The following is a 17,676-nucleotide window of genomic DNA, read 5'->3' on the forward strand; positions in this document are numbered from 1 at the left end:
GGCATGACCCATGGGCCAACATATATCGGCCCATGGGCTGGCCCGACACAGCAAATGAAAACTCATGGGCCAGGCTGAACTGGACCGGCCCGTCTAGGCCCATGATGGGCTGGCCTAGCCCGGCCCGTCTAGGCCCATAATGGCCCGGCCCAGCCCAGCCCATCTAGGCCCATAATATTTTTATGTTTTTTTTTTGTTTTAGTAATTTTGTAAACATCTTATGTATAATTATCTTTATTGTACTCTTTTTTTCTTACTAAGGTTTTGTCCCACTAGGTTTTCCTTAGAAATATTTTTATTTAATGAGGTAATTGTAAATAAAATATCATTTTCATATTTCCATTGATTATTCAAACTTATATATTTGTTAACGTGTTTAAAAATTTAAAAATAAAAAGTAAAAATTAAAAAATTAAAAATTACCTTAGATGGGCTGGCTCATCTAAACTCGTGATGGGCCTTGAGTGGGACAACCCATTCAAGGCCCATGGCACGACCCATCCTGACTCGCGGCACGACTCAGCCTAATCCACGTAAAATTGACCTGTGGTGTGGGCTGGGCCGATGTCATTCTTATACGAGCCGGCCTGGCCCGGCCCACAAAATTCGTGAGCTGGGTTGGGCCGGCTCGCAGTCCGCATGAGCCTAAGGAGAACGGGCCTGGCCAGGCCAGGCAGGCCGTTCTTGCATCTCTACATATCACCAGAAATCCAATTCACAAACTAAAAACAAAACTCCAATATCATTTAAAAAGGGCAAATGTGCTCGAATCTCCAAAATCAAAAGCTCTACTTTACAAAATCCTCCTACAAATAAAGCAACAGAGACAACATTTTATAATAAAAAGATTAATTTTATTAATTATGTATGAAGTATGTCAGTAATCTTAAATCTCTTAACTGACCATAGTAATATTGTTCTTATTGTTGTATTAAGGAATAAATTGAGAATATATATATATATACATTAGATATTTTCCATTTAAATCATCTCACACAACTCTATGAAGAAATTGTTAGTCTAAGGCCTCATTCATTTCACCGATTCGAGTTTTTAAATTTAGGTTTCTAGAGTAAAAAGCTCTCTGAAAATATCACATCTAACTTTTTCTACTATAGTAAAAAGTTCTCAGAAAATGTAACATTTTAGCTCGAATTAAAAACTCGAATATGTGAAGTGAACGAAATATAAATATGTTTGTCAATAATCTCAAATCTTTACTGACCATAGTAATATTGTTCTTATTGTTGTATTCAGGAAGAAATTGACAAAAAAAAAAAAAAATCAGATATTTGCCATTTAAATCATCTCACACAACCTCATGAAGAAATTGTTAGTCTAAATATGTTCAACTTCGAAAATGAAATCCACATTCTTTTCATTACATACAAAATCTGAACGCAATCAACAAACTAACTAAATAAACGCACTTAATAGGAAAAAAAAACCACCATTTCGTAGAATGGTAAAAAGATGTACAAAACAAGCACCGTGAAGAAACAAAGAAGTAACAAGCCACAATCTTTTTACAAACTAATCCCAACTAAAATGTTTCCGATAAAGAACTAGGAGACAATATCCATTTACTCAAGTGCAAAAGCATTTATGTTGTTGCAGTAGTCAAGTAAAATATATTTCATCACTAGTCAAGCAAGACAAAAAAAAAAAAAAATGAAAAAATAACGACATCTCATTCTAATTTCAAGAATGACAAGAAAAGTCGATAAAGAACATGCAAATGCTACAAAACAGAAAACCTAGAACAAAGGAAAAAAACTCGTATATTTTCTATAAGAGCAAATGAAAAGAAATTCATGACTTAATCCTCGTATATTTTCTGTTGACAGTTGATTTTCATCAACAAGGTTCTACCGGATTACCCCTCTACGATCCGTCAGGATACCGGTTGAGACCGTTAATTTAATGAATATTCTAAAGTATGTGTTTATGCTTTGGACGTATTTGTGAAGAGTATTTGGTGTTCTATTTTAATGGAAGTAAAAAACGCGCATAAATTTTATAGTGGTTCACCCTTATGAAAGAAGAGCTACATCCACTGTATTGTATTTCTTTTCTATTCTTCACATGTTACATAAAAAATCCTCTCTTTTTCCCTCTAGGGCTTTGCGCCTTTTATAGTTTATGGGTTACACATGAACATTGCCCAACGGTGGGCTACTTTTAGGGCTTTTTGACGGTTCCTTCCGAGTAACCCATCCACTCGAGTGGCCTACTATCTCATTTGCCTAGACCGTAGCCTGTCAGTGCCTTTTGGACTGTTCACTCATCCAATTTGTCCTCCCATTACGGCTCTGCAGATCCTCTGCAATATCAATTGGTCCGTTCCAGGCGGTTTAAGGGCTCATAATAATTCCCAGTGCAACCGACCTTTTCCAAACCTAGACGCAACCTAGGGACCTCTAGCTTGTCACCTCAGAGGCCTTTCTTGGGATATGGTCCCAGTTGCTTGCACTATGCCCTTTGCGCCTATGCTTTATTCTGCGAGGGGTGGCCACTCCCTCAGTCGACCCTATCACGGTACGCAAATTACGCAGCCCTCGACGGTATAGAGGGTCGACGGTCTCATCCCCCCTTATGCACTCGGTTCTAATACCATATGCGGGGGGGGGGGGGGGGAATTAATTTCAGGCGTCAATGGTTACGTGACGTGGCAAGCATGGGGCCATGTGGAGCGTAGCCGCTCTCCGACGTGTCAGTGTATATTTTCCCACACAACAACTGCCCCTCAGGTCAAGGTTTTTCTTTGAACTGCCTCGAGCTAGGTCTGGGATTCGTTCTGGCACTTTGCTTGTCTGCTTCAGGCGTGGGAGCCTAACTCTGAGCCTCCCTCACAATGATGGCTCTGGTGCTTCAAAAATCCCTCGAGAAGTGCAAACGTCACGTCGGTTCAATCACCATGCTGACGTGAGCGTTCATTTAAATGGATGGATATGAGCTGTTGGATCGTGTCTTTTTAGCTTCCCGCCTTTGTTACTACCGTTCGATTTTGATCGGTTGCCCTTGCCATTGGATTCACTGGGATTCTATCCAACGGCCAGGGGTCGAGGGCTCATTTTCCTATAAAATTCTGCTTCAAACCGAGACTATCACTATCCAAACTTCTGATAAATGTCGTTACTCTGTCCAAATTTTCTCAGAATCCTCCATACCCCACCCTTCTCGTTCCCTTCGGTGTTTCGCAAACTTCTTTCGAGTTAAGCTTCCAGATTTCACCATTTCTTAAGTTCCTAGTAAGTTCCTCTATTCTATGCTTTTCTTGCCTGGTGTACCTGAGGGATCATTATGTGCTTTAGGTTTGATGTTGACATCTAGGAGGTTAAAAAGACTTACTTTGCATATATATGAACCCTCGTAGGCTAGCTTTTAGGTTTCTGGTCGTTCGTAAAGAGTGAGGTTCTGGATTTGAGATGGTTTGGCTAGGAAACCTAGGTTTCCCATGAGCCTTCGTTATTTTTTTCTTATGAACGATCGACGCCTTTATGAGTCATCGGCGTTTTCATCACTTTGGCAGTCATTGGTGGTTTTAAACAATCACTGTTGCCATTGCTTATCCTTTGCCTCTCGACTTAGGTTTTTAACTTAGCTCCTCATATCATCCTTTTTTTTTGTTATACCAGAACAATGGCTCCTCAACCATCTAACCGTCGAGAGGGCCCTTCGTCTATCGTAAGGCCAGACTCTCCCTCTGCCGCCGAAACTTCGTGGACATCCTCTTCAACAGATGACAACTCTGTCCTTAGGGAAGTCAAGGACTACACGGCAAAAGCGAGGGAAATCGATAGTATTGACATTCTGGTTGAGGGAGATGGTAGCGGCAAAGGTTCCCTGGTAGGGGGAGAAATGAGTGGATTTGGTGCCTCCGTCGTGGACGCCCCATTGGTCGGTATGAGTAGAGACCCCGACCGGCCTTTCTTTACTGTCGATGTGACAGCGCCGAAGACTCGAAATAGGGACATTGTTCGGGCGTTCAAAGATGGGGGCGTAGATGGGAGATGGTTTGACTACCTTCTCCCGGATAAGAACTTTAGGTCCATCCTTCCTCCCCCTGGGTATCTTCCAGTGTATACCCGGGCCCTTACCGCAGGGATGACTTGTTGGAAAAAATGGCATCGAGTGCGCAGCGAAATTTTAAAAAATTTAATCAACGTCAAAGCCAACCAAGAACATGTTCATGATGCTATATAACATAAATACTAAATATCTAAATCAAACCTTTTGAGATTTAAGAAAACTACACGTTTGACTGATCAAAGCGTTCCAAACAGCGACCGAAAGAGCCTCAACCAACTGATCTTCTTTGCTATTCTCGTTTCCACGATCGGAGTGCGGGTGGGCACACATCGTTTAATCTCCCTTTGGTATTCTTGAACTCCTTCCAACCACAAGAGAGCCAAAGAAAAAATCGTTCTTGAGAATTAAACAATTTTTCCTCTCAGGAATCTTTTGTCAATAGCCTTCAAAAAGTCTCTCAAGTGATCTTTTGAATTATGTGACTTACTGGGCTATTTATAGTGTTTAGGAAGTCATACTTCCATAACAATTAGGTTTCCCAAAGTTTTTATCTTATCCAGAGTCAGTTTCACCACATCAGCACGTGCTACGCGTTACAACCGGTCGACCGGTGACAAAGACGTTATAACTCACCGGTCGACCTGTTCTTCACAAATTGATCGACCTGACCGGTCAACCTGTCTTCACTAACCGGTCGACCTGTCCGGTTGACCTGTCTTCACTGACAATAGTTGTTTTCCTAGTTCTTCAACACGGGAAACTTGCACAGAGTCTCAGTTTTGATTCAAGCAACTCAATAGAGAAAATGCCTGATCAAAACAGTCATATAATAGTCTTCTCATATTAAACAACTCTTAAAATAATAATTCAACCAATTTATCTAGCATTAATTTAACAATTAATTCACCCGATAAATCGCTCATGAATTAATTAACCAATCTCCTATCAACTTTGAACCCCTTTTACGGAAATAACACAAGTTACCAATATGTAGGAAATACACCGTATCGTTATAGGAAATTATGTGAGCTAGCAAAGGGACCCGATGGACATATATAAATTAAGCTCCTATAATCACAACGCTATTTGTAAACCAACAAGTCCGTCTCATGATTATAAAACTTTAGCGCTACTCCACTAAAAGCCTAGAGCTGCACTCTCGATTTATATAGCGTATTTACAAAGCTCTGAGTAGCTCTCGTCCATGACTCAATATATTAGTGTATTATCCCCATAAGATATCCATAATCGACTTGAGATCAAGTTCCGTTTTACCTTCCCGATTACATTTATCTTATGTTCCATTGTCACACCATCAGAAAATTACTATTCGTACCATTACAAATAGTAAACCATTAGATAACACAGAGTAGTCTAATGGCCAAGCGATCGTATTTTCCAATCCACTGATAATGCATAAGAGGATATCATTGACTCTTTATAGGAGCTATGGATTCCATTATCTATGAATAACGAATCTACGCATACACGAGTCATACCCCTAATGTACTGGTAAGCGTACCTTTACATAATGTCAGGAGTTCTCCCTTTAGTACATCAAAGGATACAAGTCAAGCATATGGGTTCATTATCCATCCCAGGATTAAGATGACAACATATAATTCATCAAAAGTGAATTGTTTTATTCAAACAAAATTATTAATTAAAACAATTCAACTTTGGTCCGATCCAATATAGATTTCACCATTAGAAACTATATCAATGTCTCTACCCATGGAGTCCCACCTCTGACGACCAAGACAAGCTGTCTCCGTTAGGAAGTAGACAACATAACAATCTTAAAAATGAATAAAGCGCCCAACTTTATTCCCTCGATTGTTGATCATATGATTTAGACTATCATCTTTAGATTCCTGTCTTCTACATGTTCTTCACATTACATGCATGACCTAAAGATTTAGAATGACAGTCTTAGACTTTTAGTTTGCTTATCATATATTCAACTAATATGAACATAAGGAGGACAATACACAGATATATGAAATAAATAAATCTTTATTAATAGTCAAAATGTCTCAAAGAACATCATTTCATTTATTCCTAAGGGCATAAATGCTAACATGACTTTTCCAGTTCATCCCTTCGTGAAGGATTTTTGCCATCATCATGGCATCTCCCCTGCTTAACTGGCGCCGAACTTTTGGTACTGCTTCGCTGGTGCCTGGCCTCTGTGGAGTCAACGGTTTGACGTAGATCTACCGCTGGACGAGTTTATGTATATATATAAATTGAGCCACGTCGTAAAGTGTGTGGGATGGTATTATTTGGGTGATCATAGGCGATCCAAGCCCATCTTAGGTAAATTAATACAAGGAATCCCCTCTTCCTCACACGGCTGAAAACCCATATTTTTCATGGTCATGAGACCTATAACTTTCATCCCGAAGACCGCAGACCCCACCGCCGAAAAGTACAAACGTCATTTGGGAGTCTAAGTGAGAATCAATAGTAAATTACTCTCCTCCTTTCCCTTCTTTTCATAATGCTGATAGTTACTTTGATATGCAGTTAGCCACGATCGGCCAAAGCTAACCGGGAATAGACATGCGAGGATTGACGAGGCCTTTGTGGTTTCAGAGGGTGATCGTCATATTGATGTCCTTTTAACCGAGGACAACCTCAGGGAAGTAGGGCTGATCCTTCCTCTTTCGGATCCCACGAACCTCCGTCTCGTTCAAGAGTTTTTCCATTTGAACGTAGAAGGTAAATCTTTTGGACTCGCCCCTTTAGTTGATATGATTCCTCACCGACCCTATGTCTAACTTTTAGTTGCACAGAAATGGCTTCTCTGAACATCCAACTCCCTACCTGCAATCGATCTCAGCAGAAGGGGAAGGCGAAAGTCAGCGCTGGCGCTTCCTCCTCGAGATCCGTCAGAGGCTCCTGCGCCTAAACGGGTTCGCACGGAGGAGGTGCAGGTAATTCGGGGAACCTGGACGCCAGTAGTTCCCATTCCCGATGTTGCCGAGGTTCCCCCTCCACCCAGGGATCGCCTCCTTATGCCTGAGGCAAAGGTCATGGACCCGACTTTCCAGGTCCAGGATGTCTCCGATGCCCAAATTGAGGCGATGTTGAATCTTCCTCCCCGCTTCTCCTTGGTCTTTCAGGTCCTATACGAGTCATTCTTTCAAAAGCATTGGGTCTCCGCCTCCCGTTCTTCTCTGGTGGATCGTCAGCGTAAGCAGATATCCTTCCAGATCCACTTAAGCATCGACTGTTTATTTTTGGAATTGACTTCCACGTCTTTTCTGACCTCTGATTTACTTGCAGGGCCTTGTCCTCGTCATCCTTAACCTTATTGAGTTGGTCAAGGTTGAGAAACGTGGCAAGAAAATTGACAGTTTAGAAGCCAAACCTAAATCTCTTCTTGATGACGCCAAGTCCAAGTGCTCGATTGTCATGGAGGAAAAGGATGTGGCCGTGGCCAAACTGGTGAGCTTACAAGATGAGTTGGCAAATCTGAAGACTTAGGTCCAAGAGACTACTACGTGGGCAGAGACAGTGGAGAAAAAGGCGGCCGAGGCTAGGCAAAAATATTTTGCTGAGGGGAAAGTCGAAGGGGAGAAGGGGAAGAATGAAGCCGAGCTTGCGGCTGTTGAGAATTATCTGAACTCAAAAGACTTCATCGCCAAGCGCAAGGAAATTGTTGAGGAGTTCATGACTTCTGAAGAGCTTATTGAAATCCGTACCAAGGATTTTCAATCTACCGGGGAACAAATTGTAGATCTGATCAAACAACAACATCCTGAGTGCGACTTGAGCTTTCTGTACGTTCCTCCTCCTCCTGCTGACGATGACAGCTCTTCCCAGCCTAGAAATGGAGATGGCTCGGCTGGTGGCGGCGAGAACTAGGAGCATGCTTCCTGTTTTTTTTTTTTTTTTTTGAGACAATGGGCTCTCAGCCCACCAGTATGTATAAATATATTTTTGTTTTTAATATAATGCACTGTCATTTTCATTTTCACATCTCCTATCTTTGATGCCCTTTAGGGCTTATTCTAGCAAATTAGAAGACTGTCCTCTCCTTGGAGAGGTCGACGTTTTAAATACCTCTTAGTGTCATTATTTTAGTAAATTACTTGAAATTCACTAAGTAATCACCTCTCCTCCTAGGAGAAGTCGACTTTTTTATGTTTGAATGCTCCTTAGAGCTTACAGATTCCTTAAAATCTATTTTATGTTGTCATTGCCTCCTTGGAGGTGTCGACGTTTAGCATATATATTTGTGATTCGTAGGCTAGATTTCTACTCTACTGTCCCCCATGCCTATCTAACAACCTCAATTTTTAGACAAGCATGTTATTTCTTTGAACACTATGGATAAATTTCTACTACTTTCCGTTCCGGGAAGAATTATGGTCACATACCGGACTATTCGGATTAGACTTAAATTTTTCCCGGTCATTACAGGCCAGGCGAACACATCCAGATTTTTCTTCAGGAAAGCTTCGACCTCGATTCTGAGCGCTGGGGACAAATCCGAGCCTATCTTCAGTACTCTCGTTGGGTCCCCATGATTCACCTGGACTTCCACCAATTGTACGATTGGTTGGGACCATGTAATTTCTTCTTTGACTCTAGGATCTATGTCCTTAACTGGTCCTTGATGTACCATCATAGTTTCCTATTTTCCCGGTTGATCGTACTCACGTATGACATCATAATATGCCACCCTGGACTCGTATTGGTTGCTCTTCATTTCTTCTACGCCATTGGGGGTTGAAAACTTGACCTTTTCATAGTAGACGGATGTTATTGCTGTTAGCGTCTAAAAGGTCGGCCTCCCGACTACGACATTGTACTGTGAGCCCCTTTTAATTACTACAAAATTTGTCATTGTAGTTGTTTACCTAGGCTTCTCTCCTGTGGTTATAGGCAGCTGGATCGTCTATTGGGGGATGACTGAGTCCCCTGTGAACCCGTATAATGGCCGGGACGTTTTCTCTAGTTGCTCATTTGGGATCCCCATTTTTCTAAGCAATCAGAGTACATGCTGTCCACCGAACTTCCATTGTCTACAAGGATTCTGCATACGGTATGGTTTTCGATCACGGTATCTACCACCAAAGCATCATTATGTGGGAAATGGACACCATTTGCATCTTCCTCGGTGAATGCCACTTCAGTACCGCCAAATTTTGTCGTCTTAGCTGTTTTCGCGGTTGAGAGGTTCCAAAACCTCTCCTGGTACACATGTCTCGCCTCGTGGGCATAACTCTTTTGGGACCTCCTCGAGTCTCCCCCAAGGTATGGTCCGCCATGAATGGTCCTTATGACACCAACTAGCTCACGGTCTTCTCCTCGCTGATTATCCTCCCGGCGTCGACTGTCGATTTCGGGGTCATGGCCTCTTCTATCGGCTTTGAACTCTTGCAACCTCCCTTCATGGATTAATCTTTTAATCTCATCCTTTAGGTCGGCACAGTCGTTGGTGTTGTAGCCAACGTCGCCGTGGAACCTGTAATACTTGCTTTGATTCTTTCAGTTTGGGTCCGACTTCATCGGCTCTGGTCGGCGCAACAAGTGTCCTCAACTGACCTGGTTGAATACCTCTTCAACTCCTACGGTCAGCTTATGATAGGAATCATACCATTAGAATGGTCGAGGCTTCTGATTTTCTTCTTGTCTCGGCTTCTTTGTTTCTGGAGGGATAGACGTCGATGCGACTTGTTTGTCCCCACCTGGCTATTTTCAGTTTTCTTGTTTTCCCGAGGTTGAACATTGTTCCGTCCCTTTGTTCTTACTGGATCGGTGTTCGAGGTCGTTGGTGTCGGCTTCCTCGGCGTTGATATACCCCTCTGCTCGGGCTAAGAATTCTTTGTAGGTGGACGGTGGCTTTTAGTTCAGATCTCGCTTGAACGGTGTGATCTTTTTCATGCTAGACAAATCCCCCATCAAGGCCTCCCTGTTTGTCACATTCATTGTGGCGGTGACGGCTTCTCCGTACCTTGTCAGTCATTCTTTCAACAACTCATTTGATTTTTGGTACACCGTTGTCAGGTTTTGTTTGGGCGGGATATACTTTTTTACCCCGATGAATTGGAGGGAGAATGCCTCTTTCAATTCCTCCCAGTTGCTGATGGAATCTGGCTTGAGTGTTCGGAACCATCTTCGGGCAAAGTCCGTTAAGTGGTTCTGGAACGCTCGACACATTATTTTTTTGACATACCCATGCAGAAGCATCTGTCCCTTATACATCTCCAAGTGGTCGTCGGGGTCTCCTCTACTGTCATATGGTTGGATTGACGGGAACCTGTATTTGTTAGGGATAGGTGACGCCGTGATTTTTACAGTAAAAGGGTAGTCATGAATTCGACTGAGAGTGATGTCGACATTTACCACCTCCGCCACCTATCCTAGGTTCTTTTGTAAGTGTCTCACATGGCTTTTGACGTCATTCTTTAAACCGGCGACATCACCTGTGAACTTTTCTTCTAAGCTCGTCACGCGTTCCATGATGGCTCTGGCCTCCTCCGTTGAGATTGCAGAGCTTATCCCTTTTGAGGCTCCCGCCTTTCTTGCATCCAGCTTATTCCTTAAGTCTCCGGCTTCTTGCACTGACCCCGAATCTCCCAGGAGATTCTTACCCAGATTTTGAGGTGGCACTTCAGGGTTCTCTAAACCCACGTCTGTTCTTTTCCTCTGGGCTCGTCGCCTGACGCCTCTTTGTCGGCTACCGAGGGATTTGGACAGTCGAGGCCTCGGGTTATCTCCTCTGGTATTTTCACTCTCCCCAATCCTTTCTGGGACACCTTATTGGTCACCAGGATTTTGGTTCCCATCCACGGCGACTCCCGGTGGTCTCGGGGCGTCCTCCAGAGGAGGCATAAAGTTTCTCCCGTCCATTCGCTCGAAGGCGGTCACCAGCCCTCGAACCAGGTCAGGTAGAACATTTTGTTGGGCCTGCATCTGTACCGGGTCAAACTGCGTCACATCCAGGGGTGGGGCTTCATCCCTTACTGGGGGTTGATTTCTCTGGTCGGGCCAACTTCCTCCACTCTCACCATTGGTTGGATGCGTAGTGTTTTCCTCCATTTGGCTACTTTGATTTGCAACGTCACTTCTTCTTGGAGGCATGGTCGTTGATTGGAGTCGTCAATTGTTGACGGTTGATTTTCGTCAACAAGGTTCTACCGGATTACCCATCTGTGATCTGTCGGGATACCAGTTGAGACCGTTAATTCAACTGAATATTCTAAAGTATGTGTTTATGCTTTGGACGTATTTGTGAAGAGTATTTTGTGTTGTATTTTAATGAAAGTAAAAAACGCCCAGAAACTTTATAGTGGTTAACCCTTATGAAAAAAAAACTACATACACTGTATTGTATTTTTTTTCTATTCTTCACATGTTACATAAAAAATCATCTCTTTTTCCCTCTGGGGCTTTGCCCCTTTTATAGTTTACAAGTTACACAAGAACATTGCCCAACGGTGAGCTACTTTTAAGGCTTTTTGACGGTTCTTTTTAAATGACTCATCCATTCGAGTTGCCTACTATTTCATTTGTCTAGACTATAACCTGTCAACACCTTTTAGATTGTTTACTCATCTAATTTGCCCCCCGATTAAGGCTCTGCAGATCCTCTGTAATATCTATTAGTCCGTTTCAGGCGTTTTAAGGGCTCATAATCATTCCCAATGCAATCGACCTTTTCCAAACTTAGATGCAACCTAGGAACCTCCAGCTTGTCACCTCAAAGGTCTTTCTCGGGATATGGTTCCAGTTGCTTGCACTATGTCCTCTGCGCCTATGCTTTATTCTGCGAGGTGTGGCCTCTTTCACGGTCGACCCTATCGCGGTACGCACAACCCTCGACGGTTTATCCCCCTTTATGTACTCGATTCTTATACCATATAGGGAGAATTAATTTCAAACGTCGATGAATATAGGATCATGTGGAGCATAGCCACTGTCCAACGAGTCTGTATATTTTTTCACACAACATTTTCTATAAGAGCAAATGAAAAGAAATTCATGACTTACGTAAGAACACCGATGTCGAGAGAACTAAGTGGAGAGAATTGATCTACACTTTTAACATCAAGATCCAAACGAAGCCAAACTTTTGGATAACAAAATAAAGAAAAAAAAAAAGAAAACAAAGCACAATATTCGTAAAACTAAAAGCAAAGAGAAAGAAGTAAAGGAGGGATCTACCAAATTCAAGGACGATGAAAAGAAGCAGCGTGAACGAGAACCTCCCAGCCGTTAAGTTTGCGACGGCGAGTGAAAGAGAACTCTCACCGACATCATTCTATGTTCGACGGCATGTGAAGAGAAGCCTCCCGACACCGTCGGATTCACGATGGCGAGAGAAGAAGAACCTCCGAACACCGTGTGATTCGCGACAGAGAGTGAAGGAGAACGATCGCTGATAGATCTCACGATCTGCCATAGAAAAGTCGAGATTGACGTGAGGAGACGAAGCGATCTGCGATCTCAGGGCCCGTTCACTTCGCTGATTTGAATTTGTAATTCGAGTTGAGATGTGATTTTGTGTGAGAGCTTTTTACTGTAGCAAAAAAGTTAGATGTGACTGTTTCTGAGAGCTTTTTACTGTAGCAAAACTCGAATTCTAAACTCGAATCAGCGAAATGAACGAGGCCTCAGTAAGGTCGGCGCCTTAAATCAACAGAGGAGAGAATGCTAGAGAGAGAACGACGTGGAGAGGAAAGAGAGAGAGAAAGGGAGAGGGAGACGAAGCAGATGTGGAGAGAGAGAAAGAGGCGGCGGAAGAGACGAGGCGAAGAGAAAGATTGGGAGGAAAGACATAGTAGAGAGAGAAGGGCGGAGAAAGAATGAGTAAACATTGGCGTTGTTATTGAGGGCATTATAATGACATTTGAATTGTGGTCAAAATATCACAAACCAGTCAGAAGGGGTATTCCATAATAGAAGGGTAGAAATCCTTATCCGTGTGATTTGAAGGTAAAATTTACAATTTTCTATAATATTAATATTATTTGTATTGATATTGTAAGATTGTATACGTACCATTTATATTCTCTAGCAATGAAAAAATCGGATTTATAGCACTTATCTTTTATTTTTCTTGGAGAAATTATCAAATTTCCATCTGTATTTGCAAAACCCTTTAGGTTGTCGTATGTACATTAAACAATCCTCTGCACATGTAATAAAAACCTCCACACCAAAAAGACAAGTGTCATTGACAAGAAATCCATTTGATGAGTTGGTCAAGGTCTTTAGATAAATAAATTTAGCGACACCCCAATGACTTATCATTGAGTGGAAACATCTCTTTCTCGGATATGTCAATATAAGTGAGAGCTTTATTCAACAATAAGAATTAAGAAATCTTCAAGGAAATACACACTACTTGAGGGTACTTAATTGATAAATAGTTGTGTAAATCAAATTCTACATGCACGTATGTAATTGAATAAAAATATTAATGCTTATTATTACCCTGGAACACTTATAATATGCTAATATCCTCAGTACTACATCAAACTCAAAATATAATAACAGATCATGTTAAAAAAAAAACAAAACAAAAGGAAAAATCCAGTGCAGTAAATTCTATGCACTACAAATCAAAAAAAAAAAAAAAGTTGAAATCTTATGAATAATATTTACTAACATGTGAGTTTTTTTTTTTTTTTCAACCTACGGAACAGGGGAATTATCATCATTTCATTGGTTGCTATTTAAAAGATTATCACGTTACTTAATAATAAACAACTACATCTATCAGTGAAAATATGACAATTTTATAGTTATATAGAATAGTTGAGATTAAAATTAGTGTCTTGTACACTACTTACTCTAAATTTATTTTGTTTATAAATAGTAATATAGAAATATATTATTACCTCGGAGACCAACATGCTTGTTTCGAAGTTGATCGGAAATAAAAAAGTTGAATGTTGCATTAATTTCCTAACCAACAGGGAGATCAATCTCATCTGCCAGTTCCAAGTAAATAGAAACATGATTTTTTCCATCGTTTTTTTCATCCCCCTTCAAGAATATACAAAGATTCCTGCCACAGCCCATTTACATGTCGATATTCATCTTGTAAATATTAAGAAACTCTTTTGATTTTTCAAGAAGTTAAGTATGAACTTAAATAAATAAAAAAGTTGAAATAAAATGAGAGGAAATATGTAAAGAACGTACCACAGATAGCCCCCTGCCTTAAACTCATTGATAAAATAACACTACACCACAATAGGCCTTTCGTAACCTGTATATAATAGCATTTAAAAATAATTATAATATATCTATATATATTAATATTTCATAAAAGTTCATGAAATTTTGGCTCGTTTATTGTATATATATTTAAATATATACTAATGTACACCTTAGAATGATATTGGGCGGGTAGTGGAAATATTTTCTCTGAAATTTTAAAATTTTCACTCCCTCTTTTTCACAGAAATTTTAAAACTCCCGCTCCTCCTTTTTTTTTTGGTTTGATTTGGAGGACGTTTAGTTAGAGGATTCAAATCATGTGATTCGAATCATTTTCGATTTACGTAAATTTTTTATGAGAAAAAATACTGTAGTAAACTATGAATCATGATTCAAATCAGAGAATGAATCCCTCTACCAAACATTTCCTTGGCTTCATCTACCAAACATCTCCTTGGCTTTCCCCCCTTTCCCTCTTCCACCACTCTGCCGAATCCCATACGAACTGAACATAAGAAAAAAAAACCTCATTCGCCTCTTCCCCTAATCTGTCGAATCCCATTTACTTCGTAAACTCTTCTCACGCGGTGAACCAAACGTGAGAGATTTTCTTGCTCTGCCTGCTTCTCCACAAGCTTCAACTTGGAACAATTCCCACTCTTAGGGCTTTTTAGTCACCGAAAGGAAAAAGCCCTGAAGCCCTCTTCTTTCACTCGAAGCCCTCTTTGCGCAATTCACTCGAAGCCCTAAGGACAAATTCTTCCCTCATTGCGCAAGACCCCAAATTATGTAGGTTCATCGCTTGGTCGTAAACAGAGATCCCAAATACACAAACTTCGTTGAATCGTAAAGGAGAGAAAGATGGATCTAGTCTGCGTCTGCGTGAGGAGGTAAGCTCCACTCACGTGTATTCTATCTCTCCCCGTTTTTCTCACCTCCTATTTTTAGCTCCACTATTTTCCACCTTTATTTTTCGTATAATTTATTTTTGGTTAATTTTCTTTTTGTGATTTTGCAGCAATCGTTGCTAACATCATCCTTTTTTCAATTCGTTTCTGGTTTATTAATCCGGTATGTTCTTTCCTTTTGATTTTCATTTTTGTTGAAAAGGAATTATCAGTTTTGATTGCGATGTTTAATCCGTGATTAGAGCACTAATTCTCGGTTTCGATTTGAATAATCAATTCATGCGATACTATGTCTTTTTCGGTTTGCTGTCGAATTTGGAACCGTATTTTGTCAGTGAATTCATATGTTGTTAATAACCCTTTTTCTGACAACCTTCTATAGGATTTATCCTTTTTCTTTTTGAACTTTTTTAATTTCTCAATTTTTTGAATTTTCCTGTTTTTTGTTTCTAATCAAGAACAAAGAAAAAAGTTATTTACTTTGGACCAGCAAGATAATTTTTCGGAGAATAAGCATAGGAGATTAGAACCGGTCGGTTCAAGACCCGAATCCAGAATAAGTTTTGTTTCAAATTTGGCGTGAGTCTGGCTCTAAATGTCGTCTGGTTTCAAGCTTATACTGATGTAAATATATAAAAGGAAAGGAAAGAAATAGGGAAGTATAAATATTACGTGAAAACGAATGAACAAGATTGCGATGGAAAAGTTGGTGAACATTGTTCTAGAGTTTCAAGGCAGAAAATGTATGCCGTTGACTCATTGTGGATATTCCTGTATTTTCTTTTTCATTTTTTGTTTCCATTTACATGTATGGTGAAAGGTTGGTATGTCTTATGCGATTATAAATAATTTTAATGCTCATTCTTTCGAAAGATAGCAATTGTAATTATTAATATATGATTTTTCCTTTTTTTTTTTAAACACTTTTTCATTTTGGGTGAAAGTGCTATTAAGTGCTGGGAGATTATAGAAGCATGAGCTGCTATTAAGGAAATGTTTTTCATCTTTAGTAATAAGCTTGAGATGATTGTATGGTGTCCAAAAAATAGGAGTATAAGGTTATATTCCTTCTAGAGGTCTTTTAGTACAAATTATTGCAAGTTTTTTATTTTCTTGTACTCTGAATTATATGGAAGAGGTAATATATTTCTTGTGATTAATCGTTTACCTTTTTCCTGGTCCAGTTCTGTCTTAGAATAGGGGATATCCTTCTAGTTCGGGCACTTCTATCACTTTGTGGAAATGGAGGATGTGAAAAATGGCGAACAGCTACCTCCAGAGTCCTCTTCATTATCCAACCATGATGATCATTCTAGTAATGAGACTACAGAAAACCCAGTTCTGAATGGAAAACTCGAAAACAACGGTGAGTCATTGATGACGGGAAACTCGAAGTTAACAACTGCACAAGATGCTTCTGAGCAAGACAACTTCCTCCAACAGACAATCAGGCATCTAGCTCAACAACCACGGAACAAAGTCAAGCATCTGATAGCCCATCTATAGGACAAAGTCAACCTGTTCTATCCGATGCTCCAGCCTTGACTTCACCAAAAGTAATTAATGAAACAGAGACCCAGAGTAAGGGTGTTGTGGTGGAAGGTTCTGAAAACCAACCTTTACAGGATACCTCTAATGCTTTAGCATCCCGAAGGACAGGCAAAGAAAATGATACAGATAATCACAGTAACGCAACTGCTCCCTCTCCTTCCTTTTCGGAGGCAACAAATTCTAAAAAGATGACGTGAGGTAAAATTTCCTCTTTTTCGATTTGATTTCTGCCCTAATCGTGGTGTCCATGTAGTTTTGAATAACTTATTTAATTTATGAATGGGATTGGAAATCAGATTGTTGTGCTTATGCTTCTATGCTTTTGCTCATTGTTGGGATAGGAAAATTTGTTAGCTCTTGTTTGATTTTAATTCTGTGATGGTGTAATTAGGGTCAAAAGTAGTCTATACTTAACTAGTTGCTTGTTGGCATTTGGGTCTCGTGTCATTTAGTCTTCTATTGAGTGAAGACTACTGGCTGAAGTCTTTCCACGGCAGGAGAAAGGCAGGATAACATCCCCGTTGTTGGACCGGAACAAGAAACGGAAGCTAGTCGTCATTTGCCTAAGGTTTAATGAAGTTTTCTATTCTTATATTTTGCTTAAGTTGATAAAAAAAATGGTGTTACTATTATGCCATTCTTGCTTATGGGCTAATATTATGCATCCATAGCTCATTTGGAGTTAAATTCTGTTGATTGTTCCATTCATTCATAATATTGAATTTGCTCCCTTAGTAAGGTCTTCTATGTACACGCATAACAATCAAGATAAAACCAATTATAAAGTTAGGGATTTTAAGACGTTTTGGTTACTCTTTTATATTGTTGAGCTTTGAAGCTAAAGGTCTTTGGACTTTCTTATACAACCTTTAACAGAAGTGTTGTTGATGAACTGTCTTATACAGCCTTATGTGTTGTATACACCCATAGAGATGTATATATGATCTTTGGAATCTAGACTCGTGAAAATAGGAGTGTGGCTAAGGTAAGCTTTATCATC

General features: G+C 40.3%; 1 long non-coding RNA gene across 1 annotated transcript; it reads left to right on the plus strand.

Annotated features, from left to right (window-relative positions):
• Positions 1 to 14,728: 14,728 nt before the first annotated feature.
• Positions 14,729 to 17,633, plus strand: LOC21386064. The gene is made up of 4 exons (XR_002902952.1): positions 14,729 to 15,107; positions 15,236 to 15,288; positions 16,310 to 16,874; positions 17,129 to 17,633. It is a non-coding gene; the product is annotated as an uncharacterized LOC21386064 (long non-coding RNA).
• The last annotated feature ends 43 nt before the right edge of the window (positions 17,634 to 17,676 follow it).

This window comes from Morus notabilis, unplaced genomic scaffold, assembly GCF_000414095.1.
Source record: "Morus notabilis unplaced genomic scaffold, ASM41409v2 Scaffold614, whole genome shotgun sequence".
Lineage (NCBI taxonomy): Eukaryota > Viridiplantae > Streptophyta > Magnoliopsida > Rosales > Moraceae > Morus > Morus notabilis.